This window comes from Narcine bancroftii, chromosome 8, assembly GCF_036971445.1.
Source record: "Narcine bancroftii isolate sNarBan1 chromosome 8, sNarBan1.hap1, whole genome shotgun sequence".
In the NCBI taxonomy this organism is placed as follows: Eukaryota; Metazoa; Chordata; class Chondrichthyes; order Torpediniformes; family Narcinidae; genus Narcine; species Narcine bancroftii.
Genome location: NC_091476.1, coordinates 35,747,167 through 35,765,096, shown reverse-complemented (window position 1 = coordinate 35,765,096; position 17,930 = coordinate 35,747,167). Strand labels below are relative to the sequence as shown.

Sequence of the window (17,930 nt, the reverse complement as noted above, 5' to 3'; positions counted from 1 at the left end):
AAGCAACTGGAAGAAATGCTAATCCACAGCAATTATTTGGCCAGTGCAAATATTAAGGATGCAAGGCAGACAGCTAGGAAACACAAGGCTTCCAAAAAATTTAACTGGCTGCAATTGTCTCCCAACCTTCACTATTTCTTTCAGTTCCAGGTTTCTCCACATGGAAGAAAGAAGAAAGAGGTATTAAGGGACAAAATGAGTGGCTCTTGTGGTAAACCCCTGTTTTTATATTTAACTGTCTGGGGAGGCCCATTGCCTGATTGTACCTGTGGCTCCACCCATAGACCTCCTAAAGAAAGGTGACTGTTCCACAGCCCCCTCCCCAATTCAAGACAGTCGACCTGCATGGATATGTCTCCATTCAATTGTGAATAAATGCTCATCCGTTTTACATAACTTCCAGTCTTTTGGAGTTATTCATGGTGCTTCCGACCCTGAAGTCAATTTAAATACATTTTATATATAATGGCTCTTACTCTCACTGTCCTGTAAGAGTAAGATCCATTATATATAAAATGTATTTAAATTTAAATCACTCAGAAAATCTCAACGTTTTTCATCACTTGAGACTATCATTGCCATGACAATGGTCACTCTTTTTACCTAACCTGCCATCTGCCAAACTATTCACTTTTGGAGTCAGATTCTAAGACATTGTATTTGACAGTTTAACACATGTTAATGTAGTTACCATCCTTTTCTGTTCAATGTACTTTGCTTTGCTGTGTCCAGGTGATTATTGAATATTAACCATGGTCTTCATATTGTCTTTCCAATTAAAACTATCATCCAGTGGTTATATTTTGTACAGTAGCACAAGAGCAACATAACTGTTTGTCCTTTGCATTCAGGACAAATTTTCTCAAAATCAGCATTAATCGTCAAAAATAAAAAGCAGGCTGTTAAATCAAATTAGTTCAATAAAATATTATAAGGTAACATGCAATATCACTGCAAGAAATGTTCCAAGTCAGTACCATTTTAATTTGGGAAATTCATTAGTTCCAATTGACACCATGTAAATGTTAGAAACTGAGTGGATATTTAATTTGTTGTGCATGTGCACATCCAATGAACACGTGAACAAAGAAAAATTGCATTAACTAGTGCATGCTAACACACACATTTTAATTTTGAGAACAATGTTCAAATTCAGATTTCAGTGAGGAATACTTTTCACCAAATCCTCATTATTCTAAGTAATTCAGCGTCAGTGGTATGAACAGTACTTTTGCCATCAACTAAATCTCTCTGGATCAAAAAATTAAATTTCCTGAATTCTTTGGTTCTGGGAGAATGAAGCAGAAATGAAGAATTAGTGAGCGATCTGCAACGTCCCCAGATATTGAATGGATTGGGAAATGTGTGGGCAAGTAATTCAACATGCTAATGGAGGAGACAACAAAACTTCCATATGGGGCTGCCACATTGCTTGCAGAAGTAGAAATATAGGTCACTAATAAAGCTTATTTAAAGGTCAACTGGTAAGGATGATATTTTATTTGCATAACTATGAGCATAAAGATAAATGTGTTTTGAAGACAATTTTTTCTCCCCTTTCAAAGTTATTTTTAATGTATTTCCTCACAACGACTGTCCTTAAGGAATGATGAAATGACACATTCTGGGTGGTTTGGTTCAAACAATGAGAATAATGAAGTGAATAATAATAAAAAAAATTGAAGCTCCATTTATAATACAACTCTTTCTCCAGCAGATAACGTACATGTTGTGGCAGAAAAGACAACTGCTTTAGCAATCCGCAGAGATAAGAATCTGTCAGGCAAAGGACAGGATCATACATTTGAAAGTCAGTGGTTGTATGATAAAAATGCATTTCTGAAGAACAAAATCCTAATTTACATGATGATCCACAAAGTGAGCAGTAAGAAACAAAGCAAAATTATCATTTTTTCTTTAAGCCTCCAGGTTGCTCTAAGCACATCGCAAACAACAATAATGAACTACAATCACAATACATTTTAATGCAATTTACATACAAAATCTAAAAAGTAGCAATAAAAATGTCAACTGATCAGTTTGACTTTAATTGTGAAGCCAGGTCACCAGGTTAACTTTAAAATGCTAAAGAATCACTGAAGGGTAGTACTGTAGTTTAATCTCACAGTGAAAGACAGCTCTTCCAGCAAGGTAGGCATTACCTCATTGGTGTATTGGAATGGCAGTCTCAACTATGTGCTCAAGTTTCAATAAAGCAAATTGGACCTAATCCAAAAAATTGGCAGGATCTATGGAGGGAGAAGCAATTAATGTTTTAGATTAATTAAATGTCATCAACCTGCAATGTTAACCCTTTTTTCTTTCTCCATGGGTGTTGCATGACCCATTAAATGGTTCCAATCTGTTCTTACTTTACTGTACATCCAGCTAAATTGAACTCTTCAGCGTAAGAATTGGAGAGATGTTTGTAATATCACAGTTAGCCACATCACTTGAATGCATTGCAACATTGTATAAAGATATATTTATTGATGCTGAACCCTTCATATCAGAAGTCCACAAAAATCAGATTTGTATCTCAACCACTACTCATCCTTCATGGGGAATGCATCACCCAAAGTCAGGAATACTTCTCACATCTGAGTTTTAATGGATTTTAACATAATCATTACTTATGTAAAGAAATTTATTTGAAGTTAAAGGAACAAATCCCTTAATGAGAGCCCTTTTCTACCATTAACATTTAAATAACATAGGGTGTTTAAAAATTAAAGGTTAGCTGATATATTTTTTTTCAGCGTTCTGCCAAAAATGTGATCTTTTCAAGATTGTTGCCCAAGACCTTGTCGAGCCAGATTCTCCTATGTTTGAAGAACTCTCATTTTATCATTCCACAAAACTATGACTTCATTCCTCAGATTACAACATCATTCATCCATTTTATCAATGCATGTAAAACAAATTCTATGAACAACTACATTATCACAATGTGATTAATTGTTATGTGGTATTGTTTCCTTGAAACAGGAACTCTACTGACAAAGCACTTAACTTGTAAGAAAATTAACTTGCAATTATATTTTCCTTTTCATTTTCTCAGATCATTCCAAGAGCTAATGAATTATATTTTGAGTGTAGTTATTGTTGCCTTGTGTGCAAACACAGCAATCAACTTGCACACAAGGCCCAGCAAACAGCAATGAGATGAAACATGTAAATGACTAACTGTTCAATAAAACACGACACACATCAATCAAGGTTTAAACGTTGCTTGGTGAGGGAACTCCACAGAATCTAGCCTTTTCAATCATATGAAATATACTTTCCTCTCTGGAAAGAGTGCAGTCCAATGCTTGTTTCGAACACAAATTCAATGGGTCAACATCACCTGCCACGACAGCTTCAGGTGCACCTGTACCAACAGTTACCATTACAGACATCAAATTGGTCTTCATCAGAGAAGGATCTACAAAAGTGACTGGTCCGGAAGGAGGCCATGGCTGTGTTCTGAGAACCTGCATGGACCAGCTCACACAAGTACTTAGAGATATCTTTAACTTCTCTCTACTGAAATCCAAAGTTTCCATCAGGAAAAATAAACTCAGGGCTGTATATGATGTTATGTATGTACTTTGACAGTAAATCTGAATTTTGAACTATCATTCTGGTGCCAAAGAAATGCCTTAACAACTGCTGCTTGGTGGCTTTGACTTGTGTCACGTATAAGAGATTGATTATAGCTCACATTAACACCAGCCACCTAGACAATCGTGACCTCCAACAATTCACATTATTATCACAACAGGTTACTGGACTGAGATCTGGACTACTGGTCCAGAGATACAAGTTTCAATCCCATCATGGAAACTTGAGAATTTAAGTTCAAGTAATTAATTACATTTTGATTTTTAAAATTATTTTTCTTATAAATAAACTGTCAGATTGTTATAAAAACCCATCTGAATCATTAATGTACTGCAGGGGAGAAAATCAGCTGCTCTTACTCTGGCTGCCATATTCTGCATGCAACTCTGGATTTACCAAAATGGTTGTCCTTTCACTGCTTCCTTGGATAAGGACCAATGAAGGATGAATAATAAATGCTATCATTGCTAGCTGCATCCACGTTCCATCAATGAATGAAAATTAATGCTGAAATTGTAAGCAACTGTGACTTCTCTTGTGCAAGGGGCAAAACAATTTCTTATGAGGAACGACTGCCTTAATTCAAATTTGGTAGAACAGAACCTCAATGAGACTTGCATGTCACACAGCATCCATAGGAAGTAAAAGGTAACTATCATTTCGGGGCCATGCCAGAAATAGTGGTTAGCCTTTATGGATGCTACGCGATCCTCTGAGTTTCTCCAGCTCATTCGTGTATTGCACTCAACCCCAACATCTGCAAGCTTTCTCATTTAACTTAATGTGAGAGGACTTTACAACTTGAATGCTGAGGTTGAGAAAAGTAGTCTCAGATTAAGGGATGAAAAAAATTGAAGGATTTCATCTCTTGAAGCATATTAACTACTTCTGAGCTGTGGAGATAGTCATTTCATCTCTTGAAGCATATTAACTACTTCTGAGCTGTGGAGATAGTCATTGAATATATTTGAGGTTGAGTTAGAATCTTAAATGTTTATGTAAATGATGTGGAATTGAGGCAAAGATTGGACTCATTGTATCTGGTGTCATTATGCAAGATAACATTCCATCAGGAAAAATAAACTCAGGGCTGTATATGATGTTATGTATGTACTCTGACAGTAAATCTGAATTTTGAACTATCATTCTGGTGCCAAAGAAATGCCTTAACAACTGCTGCTTGGTGGCTTTGACTATTCCTATGTTCCAAACGTGCCCAGAAATTCCCCACTGACCATTGTCACAAATAGGTTCATGTAGTCATTTTGCACTCTTCCACCAAAATTCATTTCACTCAAGTTAATAGAAAGGGCTTGGGACATACTACAATGCATTGGTACTAATATAGAGCACTGGTTATGGGGATGAACTTCTAGACAACATACATCCCACGATGTAAGAGTAATGCAAAGGTTGAGAAAGGTGTTAAGGAACATTTAAGAGTACCATTTTCAGACAAATTAGATTGAAAAAAATAAAATGACAGATGCTTTGCTAAAGAAGGTAGAAAATGCTAACAGGCTCCAGAGCTTATTTTTTGCATGTCAACTTATCTCCCAATGTGTGGACATTTGCAAGTCACTTACGGATGTTGTACTTGTAAAGACAAAAATTTTACAGAAATGAAAGGCATTTACATGCAGATCTGGGTGCAATATAATTTTCAAAAAGTAGCCGCTTTGGAGCCAAGTATTGAAGCATGCAAAAGCAGCAGAGCCCCTGTGCATAATTTAAAGGGATCAACAACGACCATCCAGTTAGTTGCCTATCAATTTGCTTGACTCTATAGGTATTTTTGTTGCTTTTCAAAATTTAGTAACTGCCTTCAGAATTTGGCAAACCTATACTAATTTGTCTTATTCTGAACTCTGCACAATCAATTTGCTTTCAGATCAGAATATTAGTATGGAGTCCCCATAGCCTGTGGCCACTGAGAATAAACAGAGGGCATGCAGACCAGAACAAGCCATTGAAAAGAGGATGAGGATTTGAAGGTGGGAAGGAAGCAATTGTCAATGTTTGGGGAGCAATCCTCACACCTGACTTCAGCAATAAATCGTTTATGAAAGCTAAATCCTACTCCAGCAACAACTCTAATCTCTGACCAAGTACTGTGGATATCAAGGTCACAGGTAACAAGGAAATCCATCTCTGCCCACCTACCCTCTAATCCTCTACCATTAACTTTGTACACCTTGGATTTTGGCATCATTGTTCACTATCTTGATACAACATTGTTTCATGGAACTCAATTATATTCCCTCAAATCTTCCCTGTTCCCAGAAAACAACAAACATCCATTTTTTTCCAGTCTGTGCAACACCTAAGAAAAGTTTCTCTCTACCCTATATCCTACAATCATTATTGTCTCAATGCCTAGAAATATCTACAGTTCAAGTGTCATCCAGCTGGTGTTGAATGCATCTGTCACAGAGCCTCCCTGCTTTTATAATCTATTTTTAATGAAGAAAAGTAAGTTGTCCTTAATTTTTAGCTATCTCATTGACTTCTCCTGCCACCTTTAATGATCTATGGACATTTGCTTTAGGATTCATATGTTCACCAACATCATGGAATACCTTTTCACTGATTGGCCTTGCGCTGCCTTGTTGCATCACTACAATAACATGACATTACACTCCTTTGCATTTGCCAGTTTGTGGCCCAACTAACCAGACCAAACGTTCATGTAGTCTAAGGCCATCTGTATTTATAGTTAACCACTTATCTAATTTTTGATTCATCTCTAAACTTCTTACCATTCTTCCTTCCTATGTCTGTGATTTACATAAAAGAATGAAAGGGTCTCAATACTATGACTTATGAAACTGCAGGCATAAAAGCACTAATCTACCATTGCCTTTCTGCCACTAGGCTAATCTTGCAACCAATTTGCATTCTTGCTTGATTTTTATTTTTTTTGATTAACCTACCATATGGGAGCTTTTCCAATTAAAATTGATGTGAGCCACATCAAATGAAGCGGTCTCATTGTAACTTCAAAATATTCAATTATGTTAGCTAGATCTGATCTTCCTTTGAGAAATCCAATTTAATGTTCTTGATTAATCTGTGATTTTCTAAATGAAGGTTTGCACTCTCCTTTGGAATTAATTACAATAATTTTCTTATCACTGAAGTTAAACTGATTGGCTGGTTTTCCAAACAGTGTACAACATGGAAGTTCTCCAAAAGTCTGGCTTTTCTTCAGGAGCCAGATAGAGTTGAAAAATCAAAGATTTAAAGTTTGAGTCTTTGCAGTTGTTCCTCTTTATCTGGGCCTGGTGATTTAGCTACAATCAAAGATGTTACGACATGTAATGCTACCTCTTTTACTGTGCTTACCCCATCCAATAATTCACACACTTCCTCTTATCTCTCAGGTCTGCAGCAAGTGGTCATTTCTGAAGACTGCTATATTCAATTAAAAAAAAATATTCCAATCATCCACCCCTGAATATGTATCTGGATTTTTGGTCCTAAGTAGCATTAACCTCAACTTTGCAATCTTTTATTCTTTACAAGCATTTTTCCAACTTTTTAAAATTTCATTTGCCAGTATTTGGTCATTTCTTTCTTTGCTACTTTTTTTTTTAATTTAAGTTTCTTTTCAATTTACTTCCTACACTCTGAATATTATTCCAGACTTTCAACTGTATTAGCTTTTGGTATCTCACATTGGCTTCCTTTTTGTTGTTTTGCCTTCATAGAGAGTAACTCTATGATCTTTGCCATCCGGACATGGCAGTACCACCCCTTACTTTGTGAGATTTTGTTTATCTTGAAATCCCTAACAGTTTTCCAGTGTCTAAAAATGATTTACTTCTCAGTACACTTGTTCTATATCACCAATTAGCTTAGTGAAGTATTCCATTGAATGTAATGAATTTAGAGACACAGCATTGTTAAAATTGTCCACTCATTTACTATGACTGACTGTGGAAGAATTTCCACTGGTTTAATACACAAAGATGCTGGAGGAAGTCAGGTCATGGAGCATTCATGGAAAGCCAATAGGCAGTCAACATTTTGGGCTGGAATCCTCCATTAGGGATTTCTACTGGTTCTTTGCTTTATGCATTAATCTGCAAATAAAATGATTTGCTCAGAAATGAGTGTGTGAAAGAGAGCATAGCATTTTCACATTGAAATGTATAGAAAAAACAAGAAACAGAGAGTAAATTACTCCAAAAATACTCCACATGCTTTGGGAGCAAGTCAATGACGGAAACAACTATCTTAATGTGGCTTGAAAATGTGCAAAATGAAAAGAAAGCTAGCAATAAGAATGGCTAGGAAATCAATCAGATTTAATTGTTGCATAAAATTGATTGCTAAATGTGATTGAGGCTTTTTAGCCTCGAAGCACATAGTATGACATTCAATTGCAGTTGCAGGAGCATAATGAAGCACTCAGAACACAAGGTTCTGATCAGTCCTTGGACAATGCACAATTAATACATCCCCTGTGAAAGTGCTTCCCACAGAAGCAATTAGAATGCAGTGTGGGCCATGCGCAGAGAGTCAGGATTGAACAGTGGGGCCAGTCTGTGCATTAACCTTATCCAAAGGGATCATCAATTACTTCCATGTTTGTTGGACCTCAGCCTGGTGGAAATATTGTTGGATTCTGAGCTTTGCAGAGCTGAAGCCATCTGTTTGTTATCCAAGGGAAAAAATGTAAGCTTTGGTCATGATCCTACCAAACCTCAAGCCCCACCACGAGTGGGACAACAAGCCCCAGAGTTAATGCCTCCAATTCAGAGAAAGCCAAAAGAAAAAGATGAAGTATCAGGAATTTATCAAGATCCTTTCTGTAATAACATTTCTATCTTCACCTGGCCAAGGAGGTACAAAGATTGGTAAAGACTGTGGTGACAGTTCTGCCATCTTCTGTAAGTAGAGTTCTCACATGCCTCCATTCACACTAGAGTTCCTGATCCAAATAACCAGGCAAGTAAAGGTGCAATTTACTAATTCTAAATTGAGTCAAGCCCTCCTCAGAGATATGACCAACACTGCAACAGTGGTCTAAACAAGGTCCTTTTTGGACCTTCTACAATATCAGCGACAGCCTCGCTTTTGACTAATCAACACTTTGACTCATTAAACTTTCTCCAGGTTAAAGGGGTAGTCACGAGTAGGCTCCAGCTGTGCCTGTCATGTTGTTATATACACGGAGCAATCCATGCTGCAAGCCGACAAAGGCAAGGCTCTTCAAATCTTCCTTCGCTTTATCGATGACTACTTTTGAGCTGCCACCTGCACCCTTGATGAGCTCATTAACTTCATCCACTTTGCTGCCAACTTTCACCCTGACCTCAAATTCCCTTGATCTATCTTTAGCAACACTCTCCATTTGGGAGACAAACTCTCGACAGACATCTTCTACAAACCCACAAACTCCCACGGCTACCTTGACTGCACCTCTTCCCACCCTGTCCCCTGTAAGGTTTCCATTCCATTCTCTCAATTTCTCCATCTCCGCTGCATCAGCACCCAGGACAAGAAATTCCATGGCGGATCATCAGAGATATCCTCCTCCTTCAAACAACGAGGCTTTCTCTCTTTGAACTTGGAGCTTACCCGCATATCCTCCATTACCCGCACATCTGCCCTGATCCTCTCCACCCTCACATGCAACAAGGACAGGATTCCCCTTGTCCTCACCTTCCACCCCACCAGCCTCCACATCCTCCTCCGCCATTTCCACCACCTACTATATGATCCCACCACCAGACATATTCCCCTCTCCACATTCCACAGGGAGCAGTCCCTCTGTGACTCCCCTGTCCACTCCTCCCTCCTCTCCAATTATCCTCTATCCTGTGACTGTAGGAGATGCTGACTTGCACCCACACCTTCTCTGTCACCACCATTCAGCGCTCTAAACAGCCCTTCCAAATGAAGCAACATTTTACTTGTGGTCTCCTCTACATCAGACACAGACTGGGTGATCACTTTGTTGAGTACCTTGGGACTGTTTGCCACTATAGTGCAGATGTCCTTCACCCATTTCAATTTCCCATCCCATTCCCTTACTGACATTCTGTCCATGGTCCCATGCACTGCCTGACTGAGACTACCTGCAAAATGGAGGAACCCCACCTCATCTTCTGACTGAGCAGCCTCCAACCAAATGGCATTAATATCAATTTCTAGCATTTGTTAAACACTAACTCCCTCACTTCTTCCCCTGTCACTTTCCCCTAGCTTTATCTCTTTCCCCTCCCTCCCTGTCTCCTTTCACACAGACATGATAAATTTGCACTTATCCCCATATCTCCCTGAATTGAGATTTCCTGCTTCTGGCTTATTCAGCTTATTCCTTGAAGAAGGGCTCAGGTATGAAACTTCGGCAATATGGACACTGCAAGACCAGCCGAGCTCCTCCTGCACTTCAGTGTGTCTTTTTTTACTGCAATCACAGCATCTGCAGACTTTCATGTTTCACTCACCCTTGCTTTTGAATTTCTATTACATTGCAAAATATAATGTCTTAGACATTTTCTGCAAGTGCATGATTTTTCTCTGCATAGCATGAGCTCAATACCCTCTGTACACAAACAAACTTTCATGTAAAATCTATTATTCTACTCTGTCTTTCAAAGTGTGAAACCTCATAGTTCTCATATTGTTTTCCATTAGTACCTTAACCATTTATTTAAGCTGTTTATGGGATTTTGTGGACAGTGACCCCTTTCTGTAGCAGATCAGCAGCAAGATTGTACATGTTCCATTTTATCTTTTCTTCTAAGTTGTTACCATGAATTGCTCAACACCCCACATTGATTCCTTTGTAATATTCTCCAGACCTTAAAACGACCTGTTAATTCCTATTTCTTCCTGCCCTTTAACCAATCATGTCTCTGCTTCTACAAGTTACCCCCAATATCCACAAAGTTTATGATGACCAACAAGTAATCCTTGTGGTCAATTCCATACAGCCAGATTTTTTTCCATTGTAAGGTTGTCCATTTGACATGACATTTTACACATGCTGCCAGACAGGTGAATACTGATGGAAGATGAGAGTGATGCTCATTAATCACTTCATTCCAGGTGTGATGAAGCTGAATAATACAAGTATTAAGCACTCAGTATATGATGTCATTAGGGCCATATGATTCCTCAGCTTGAACTACTCTGAGGGTTTCCTACAATACTCTCCAGAGAGGATCAACAGCATTGACAACACAAATTACAATCCAGTCATGGTCCACACAATCATCAAGGCAAAGGACAAGGAAGTACAGGTTGAAGACAAGGAGCCCAACATCTCTACATGTATACTCCTCACCTGTGCAACAGAATTGATGCATGAACTTGTACTTTGAGCATGCAAAGATGGTGGAGGCAGGAGGCAATGGTCAGAATCATGTCCCATTGTGATGCACACAAACAGTTCATTCTCCCTGGGATGACTATAATGCACTCGTGAAAAGGATTTTGACTTAAGACATTGGCTAACCATTTCTCTCCACAAATGCAACCTCACCCACTGAGCCCTCCAGCTTCTTATGGCTTGCTTACAATTCAGTCATGTCTGGCAACTCAATACATCCAAAACAGCTCTTCACTAGCCCACATTATCTACAAAGAATCAGTGTGAGCTGGTAGGTACGTCAGATGCAATGGCAAGGTACCTTTGGAATGTGATGCCTTTTACTGTTGGGACATGGGCAGATGGTATTTCTTGGAGACTTGAAAATAAAATAAAAACATGGTCATAATTTGGGAAAGGGGAAGTTGCCAAGTCCACCTTAAACCATCTGAATCTTATCATTATGTACAAGCATTCTGTCATCCTCAATAATCTCTAATACATCGTTGGCCCCTGCAAAGGCTGTGACATGATCAATAACAAAATTACCTCCTGTCACCTGTTGTCACAGGTAGTTGGGTCCCTCTCTTCCTCCTGAAAATGTATCTATGCTTGCCACAGTGGAATGTACATAGGTGTGTGAAAGATCTGAGATGGGTGTTTGTCTACGGGAGAGAGAAGACTGGATTATTGGCCAATGTGAGAGTGCCAGGGCATGGATGCTAATTTCCACCAACCTCAAACAAATTTCAATAGACTGGGTCTTCAAGGATGTAGAATCTCTGTTGCCCACCTCTGATATGGATCTAAGAATGTGCTGCTTACCCTCGCTACGTTCCATGCTCCATAAGAATTCCTGCAGAGATTGGATTTGTGTTGCGTGCAAGTCCTATTGGTTGGGCATGAATTAGTTTTTAGTTGACATACAGGACTCCTGAAATTATTCAAAATTTAACTTGATTGATGCCTTTCAACCATTCAATTCCTTGCCTGATGAGAGTTTCACTAAAACAAGCAGTGAGGTAAACGAGCAATTGTCCTCATACCAAGTCCATACATGTCTTCGTGGGTGATTGAATTATTTGACCTTATTTAAAATAAGAGCACTACTTAAAAACCAAATTTGTAATTTGTAAATGCAAAACAATATGTTTTCCCAAACAACTCCTGCCATTTGACAAAATGACCTCAAATTACTTCCAATTTCAAAGAACTTTAACCCTTTCATAGCAGACAATGAAAATTTGGAGGCTTCTTTAAGTCTCAGAACAGGGTCCAGACCAGAAACATCGGCTGTCCATTTCTCTCCATGGACACTGCTTGACTTGTCGAGTCCCCCCAGCTTCTCATTGCTTGCTCAAGATTCCAGCATCTGTAGTTCTTGTGTTTCTCTTTAACCCTTTCATGTCAGGAATACCTTATGTCTGAGGAATGCAATGGTCCTGAAAAGGCTTTCTTCATTATATGTTTCTGAAAGCAATAGAGCGGCAAGTATCCAAAAATAAAATGTGTTCGTGAGACAATCCTTTATTGTGTTTGGAGCAAGAATTCGTCAATGGATCATCAAATGTGCCACAGAGTGAATTTTGCTTGTTCATTAAAACTTTTCTTTGACAAAACATTTTGTCACCTATATTAAAATCAATTTACCTTTAAAATAGTATATTCAGAAATAAATCTTGTGCTGTAAAATGCAAATAGAATGTGCTCCAAAAATACAATTTGTGCATTTCTCAATCAAACCTGAATTCAAGGAATTTGCTCAAAGGATTAATGGGGAAGAAGGATCCCACCTGCTTAGTAACTTGGATGACACAGTTTTCATAGCAGTTATCATCATGCTGTTACAGCTCCAGCAATCCGGTTCAAAGCCAGCACTATCTGTAAGGACTTCTTACATTCTCCTGTGACCTGTATGGGTTTTCCCCTGGGTGCTCCGGTTTCCTCCCACCCTCCAGAAACACAGAATTGGGAATTAATTGGGTGTAATTGGGCAGCACGGATCTCAGTGGCTAGAGTCAGCTTCTACCATGTTGTAAATAAAATGTAAACTTGTCCCTCCACCTGCAAACAAAGAAACACAAGGAAAAGCTCTGTAACAATCTGTCCTTTCTCGTATTATAGAAAGACATTAAAGGTGAGCTTTGAAGGTTTATCAGAAGGTGCACAGGTTCAAATCAATTATTGCCCTATTTCAAATATGAATTAATTTCTCAAAATGTGACAGAATTGCAAAGTAGAAAATGACATCCCCAGGCTGATGGAACATAGAACAATACAGCACCGGGACAGATGCTTCAGCCCAGGCACGATGCCAAATTAAACAAAACTTTTTTCCTGCACATGATCCATATCCTTTCATTCCCTCATTCATTTGCCGATCCAAAATACTACTATCCTATCTGCTTTCACCAGGTCTCCTGGCTGTGCTCCAGGGACTCACCACTGCATGAAAAAAATTGTCCTGCGCATCTCACATGGGTGCCACAGTTGGCATAGCGGTTAGCTTAATGTTGTTACAGCACCAGGGGTTGGGACCGGGATTTGAATACCACGCTGTAAGGAGTTTGTACTTTCTCCCGTGTCTACCTAGGTTTTCCCTGGGTACTCTGGTTTACTCCCACCATTCAAAACTTATTGCAAGTCGTAGGTTAATTGAGCAGCACAGACTCATGCAGCACAATAACAGGCCATTTCAGCCCACATCTAATGTTTTTTTTAAATATCTCCTTAAATTTTTAATAAAAATTATATTAACCAATCAAATCAGCTCAAGTTTTAAGACATTTGCTCTATTGAAATATGATAAACAAGGTGATAATAGGAAAAATAAGGGGAGAGTTGAAGAGCAGATGGAATGAGACAGGGTTGGGGGGCAAAGATGGAAATGAGGGAGAAAGGTGGGGTACATCAGATTCCAGCACTGATAGCCTTTGTGTCCTTGTTGATCAGCAGTAATCCAGAGGATGATCCAACAGGTCAGACAACAATCTGGTCAGAGCAAAGGAGTTTCAATGTGCTTGGTCCTGAAGTGTCATCTGACCACACAGGTACAAGACAGGCAGAAAATCATTTCCTCCACTTTAATCAAGGTCAGACCCACCCACAAGTAAAGACACCTTCCAATAGATCTCTCCCTTACCTAAAGTCACATGGGCCAACTTGAGCTGGCCCCTGCTTGGCTGCAGTACAAAACTCACCACACTTTTCCCCTTTTGACCATCCCAATGCTCCACTCCAGGATGCGAGCTGTGGGTGATGTTGGAGAACTAATTGTAAGGTGTGGGCATAAAGGGCGGGAGCTATTCGTGGCATACACCTGGGAGAGAGTGTCACGTCTCACTTGTCGTGAGTTGTAGCTAGATTTGTTCATCTTTGCGTATCAGTGTGTTCTGCCTTCTTGATTGGGAGGTGTGACAGCTACTGTTTGTTTCCACATTTGCTGTAATATCGATAGTTGTGATCAGTAGCAGTTAACTTGTATCAATGTGCATGATTTACACACGTGAATGCACATGCTTGCATGTTCCGTTGCATATTCCCCCACGTGTAAGTTTACAGTTTGGTGCTAAGGTGAGTTTTAACTCTGAACTTGTCCTTTTTCACCTCCTCCCCCTGCAGCAGCCTCCAACTTGTGTTTTTGTATCCTTGTCTACTTCCACCTATCACCTAGCTGCCTGTCTTCTGGTTCCATCTATCCATCATCATTCACCCCATCCTCAATTCACCTATAACCTAGTGGTCCTGGACTCACCCCTCTAGTTCTCCTCTATATACTGGCCATCTTCCCGGTCTCAATCCTGATTCAGGGTCTTGACCCAAAATGTCAACAATTTAAACTCACCGCCCACAGATTCTGCTTGATCCTCTGTTCCTCCAGCAATTTGTAGATTCCAGTATCAGCGCTCTCTTTGATCTCTATTTTACTGCTCTCTGCGTGTTTCACATTCGCATTACTCCAAGTTACATTTATTGGCAGTTATCTTACTCACATGGTCAATAGCTGATTTCCTCCATGTGAAAACACATTTTCTTCCCTTTCTGTATTATAAAGTTCAAGTTTATTTTATTGTCATCTGATTTTACAAGTACAACCCAACTAAACAACGTTCTCTGGTCCTCAATGCAAAACATGCAGACACAACCATAACACACATACATACTCATTTACGCAAAACAATATTTATTTTTAGACAAATAATACTTATCCTGCATATGTATTATAAGACAATGCGTATGAGGTTAAGTATTATATGTCTAAAAATAAATAAATATGGTTTTGTACAAATGAGAGTCTCAGATGGTTATTGTGAGTAGTTCCTTTGGTCATTCAACATTCTCGCTGCTTTCCAACCTTAAAAACTCTGGAACCTTGTCCCCAAATTTCTTTATGCAACAACTGCTTTGTACTGCAATCCTTCTAACACCGTAGGGATGATAATTGCTGGAAATACTCAAATTGCTTGCATAATAATGGAGGGTACTGTCTCGTACACTGTCTGCTCAAATGATGGATGTGAAAACTGCACAGGAATCCTGCTCTCAAGCTGAGTTTGTACTTCGTTGTACTCAAATAACACAAGTGGATTTGAAGACCTTCATTGATCTTGGAATATTCATGCATAATCTCCTTAATTTGCAAACCACATTAATTGAATGGAGGCTTTAATAGTAGGCCATTTCATGTCAGACTGCTGCCTTGAGGTTGGCTACAGGAGCGGATGGAAAACAAAGAACTTATCTTTCAAACAGCAGCCCGAAAAGGCTACTCCAGCTCCCCATTCATATCCAGAGGCGCCTCCAGATCTGATGGAGGTGGGGCAACTGGTGCTGTAGCGCCACCATCATAAAATTGCGGCAGGGCAATGGCAGTCTTCTCTACCCATAATCCCCCATCCAGCTGGAACTGTTCTGGACACCACAGAGTGGTTCCAGTTGCATGGGGTATTATGGGTAGGGAAGACTGCCATTGCTCTACCATGTTTTGAACCACAGAGAGCGGCCCTGAAGGCCAAAGCAGCTCGGTGTGGCTGTCTCACCCCGCACCAGATGCCACCTGATGGCTCCCTCCAGCTTCACGGGCCCCCACTGCCCCAACGGCCCCTGCCTTGGAGGGAAAGGGGTGAGTGGGGAGATGGGTCATCAGCCTGCCCCTAACCAGCCTTGCAGCAGCAGTTCATTCAGATCAACACTCCACTGATTATCCTTCCCCGAGAAGGGTTGGAATCAATGCCTCAGAGCCAGCCACAGTGCAATCAGGAAGATACTTCTTTAGCCATAAGGGAATTAACCTCTGCCTTTTCGAACTAGACTTTGGTCTATCTGAAAGTGCCTAATTCCAGATAGATGACCATGGAGTTAAGAGCAACTAATTTCATTTAAAATTAAAATAGCCTTAAGGTACATTTCAGTATTGGATATCAAAAACATTCAGACCAAATTTGTATCGACATTGTGCATTAATTAGTTGGTAATGTTCTGTTTAGTTATACTTTATCAATGTGTAGAAAATGAGTAATTTCCAACATTATTATCCTACAACAACGTATTTTTACAATTTCTTTCATTTATATAATGCCTTGCAATTCTACCAGGCATTCAAATACTTCATCAAATATGCAGGAGTTTTGCAGGTGCCTTCAGCATCAGGTTTCATGACTACTTTTGCATGTCTAATGTATGCACTACAATGGTGACACAGCAGGGCCCAGTAACTGATTTGGTCTTCGTCTGAAGCAGAAAACTTCAGTTAAACTCAAGGTCCAATGCCTCAGGCTCTGCACATTAGGACCTTCATATCTCTTTCCTAGAGAAGTGCCATTCATCTTCCTTTCTTGAATTTCAGGTTGCCAATACAGACTTGGCTGCAGGGAGGGGGGTGGGGGGGGGGGGCGGTGGTTGCAGAAATAAAGATTTGGCCACAGGAACATCAGAGCCCACCAATTGGAGAGGTGTGATTCTGTAATGAGGTCACCTCTGATATTGATGTTCATGATATCAGACCAATAAAAATCAGTCTATAGATGGCAGATCAATTGGTTATTGCTGAAAAAAATCAGATTTTCGCGATTTTATTAGAACACATATTCCATTATTTCGTGAGACCAACTGTAATTTAACAACTGATAAATTTATTATATGGGATGATTTGGAAGCATATTTAAGAAGACAAATTACAAGTTATACTCTAAATACGCTGTATTTCCATTCAATTTAGTGTCATCAAACTTGGATATGCCTCATTCAGTTCCAAAAGTTTTATGTACATTGTCAAAAAATCCTCAGCCAGGCACATATCCCTGCAGCACCCCACTCAACATTGATTAGTAACCAGAGAAGTATCCATTTATCTGCCTTCTATTGACCAATTTTCTCCATGCCAATACATTACTCCCAATTCTATGCATCCTTATCTTGGGCAGATGTTTTTTTAAGTTGCACCTTAACAAATGCCTTCTGAAAATCTATACAATTGTGGAGGACCGAGCAGCCACACAGCTGGACAGGCAGAATCGCCACATAGGTTGACAGAACACGTTGCCAGAGAGACACTGACTCTACAGTGCACTAACTTCACTCTCCTTTGTGAGGCGCGCTGACTTCACTCCCCTTTCTGAGGTGCGCGCTGACATCACTCTTTCCCTTTGTGAGGCAAGAGATTGTTTAAAATAAAAACCAGTTGGTAGTTGACTCATCTCTGGTAGCTGCTGTTTCTTGAGTTCTGCAATTAGTCCCACTAAATTGGTGACCCCGACGGGTGCTCAACGTCTTTTGAGCCCTAACAGTGAAACATAGTGAGAAAGCCTGCAGAATGGATACCACTACTGTGCTGGATGCAGTGGCTGTGAAACTGCCCACCTTCTGGCCTCACAGACCACGGTTCCAGCAGGCTGAGGCCCAGTTCCACAGTAGGAACAGAACAAATGAAGCCACCAAATTCTGACATATAGTCGCCTCATTGGATGAAGCTTCTGCTGCTAAGGTAGTTGTTTTTGAGGCA

General features: G+C 39.7%; 1 long non-coding RNA gene across 1 annotated transcript in view; it reads right to left on the bottom strand.

Annotated features, from left to right (window-relative positions):
* LOC138741714 (uncharacterized) overlaps nt 1-17,497 on the bottom strand; it is a 64,648-nt gene extending 47,151 nt beyond the window's left edge. The window contains exon 1 of the long non-coding RNA XR_011343697.1: nt 17,372-17,497. This is a non-coding gene — a long non-coding RNA (uncharacterized lncRNA). The remainder of the gene's footprint in view (nt 1-17,371) is intronic.
* Nucleotides 17,498-17,930: the final 433 nt, after the last annotated feature.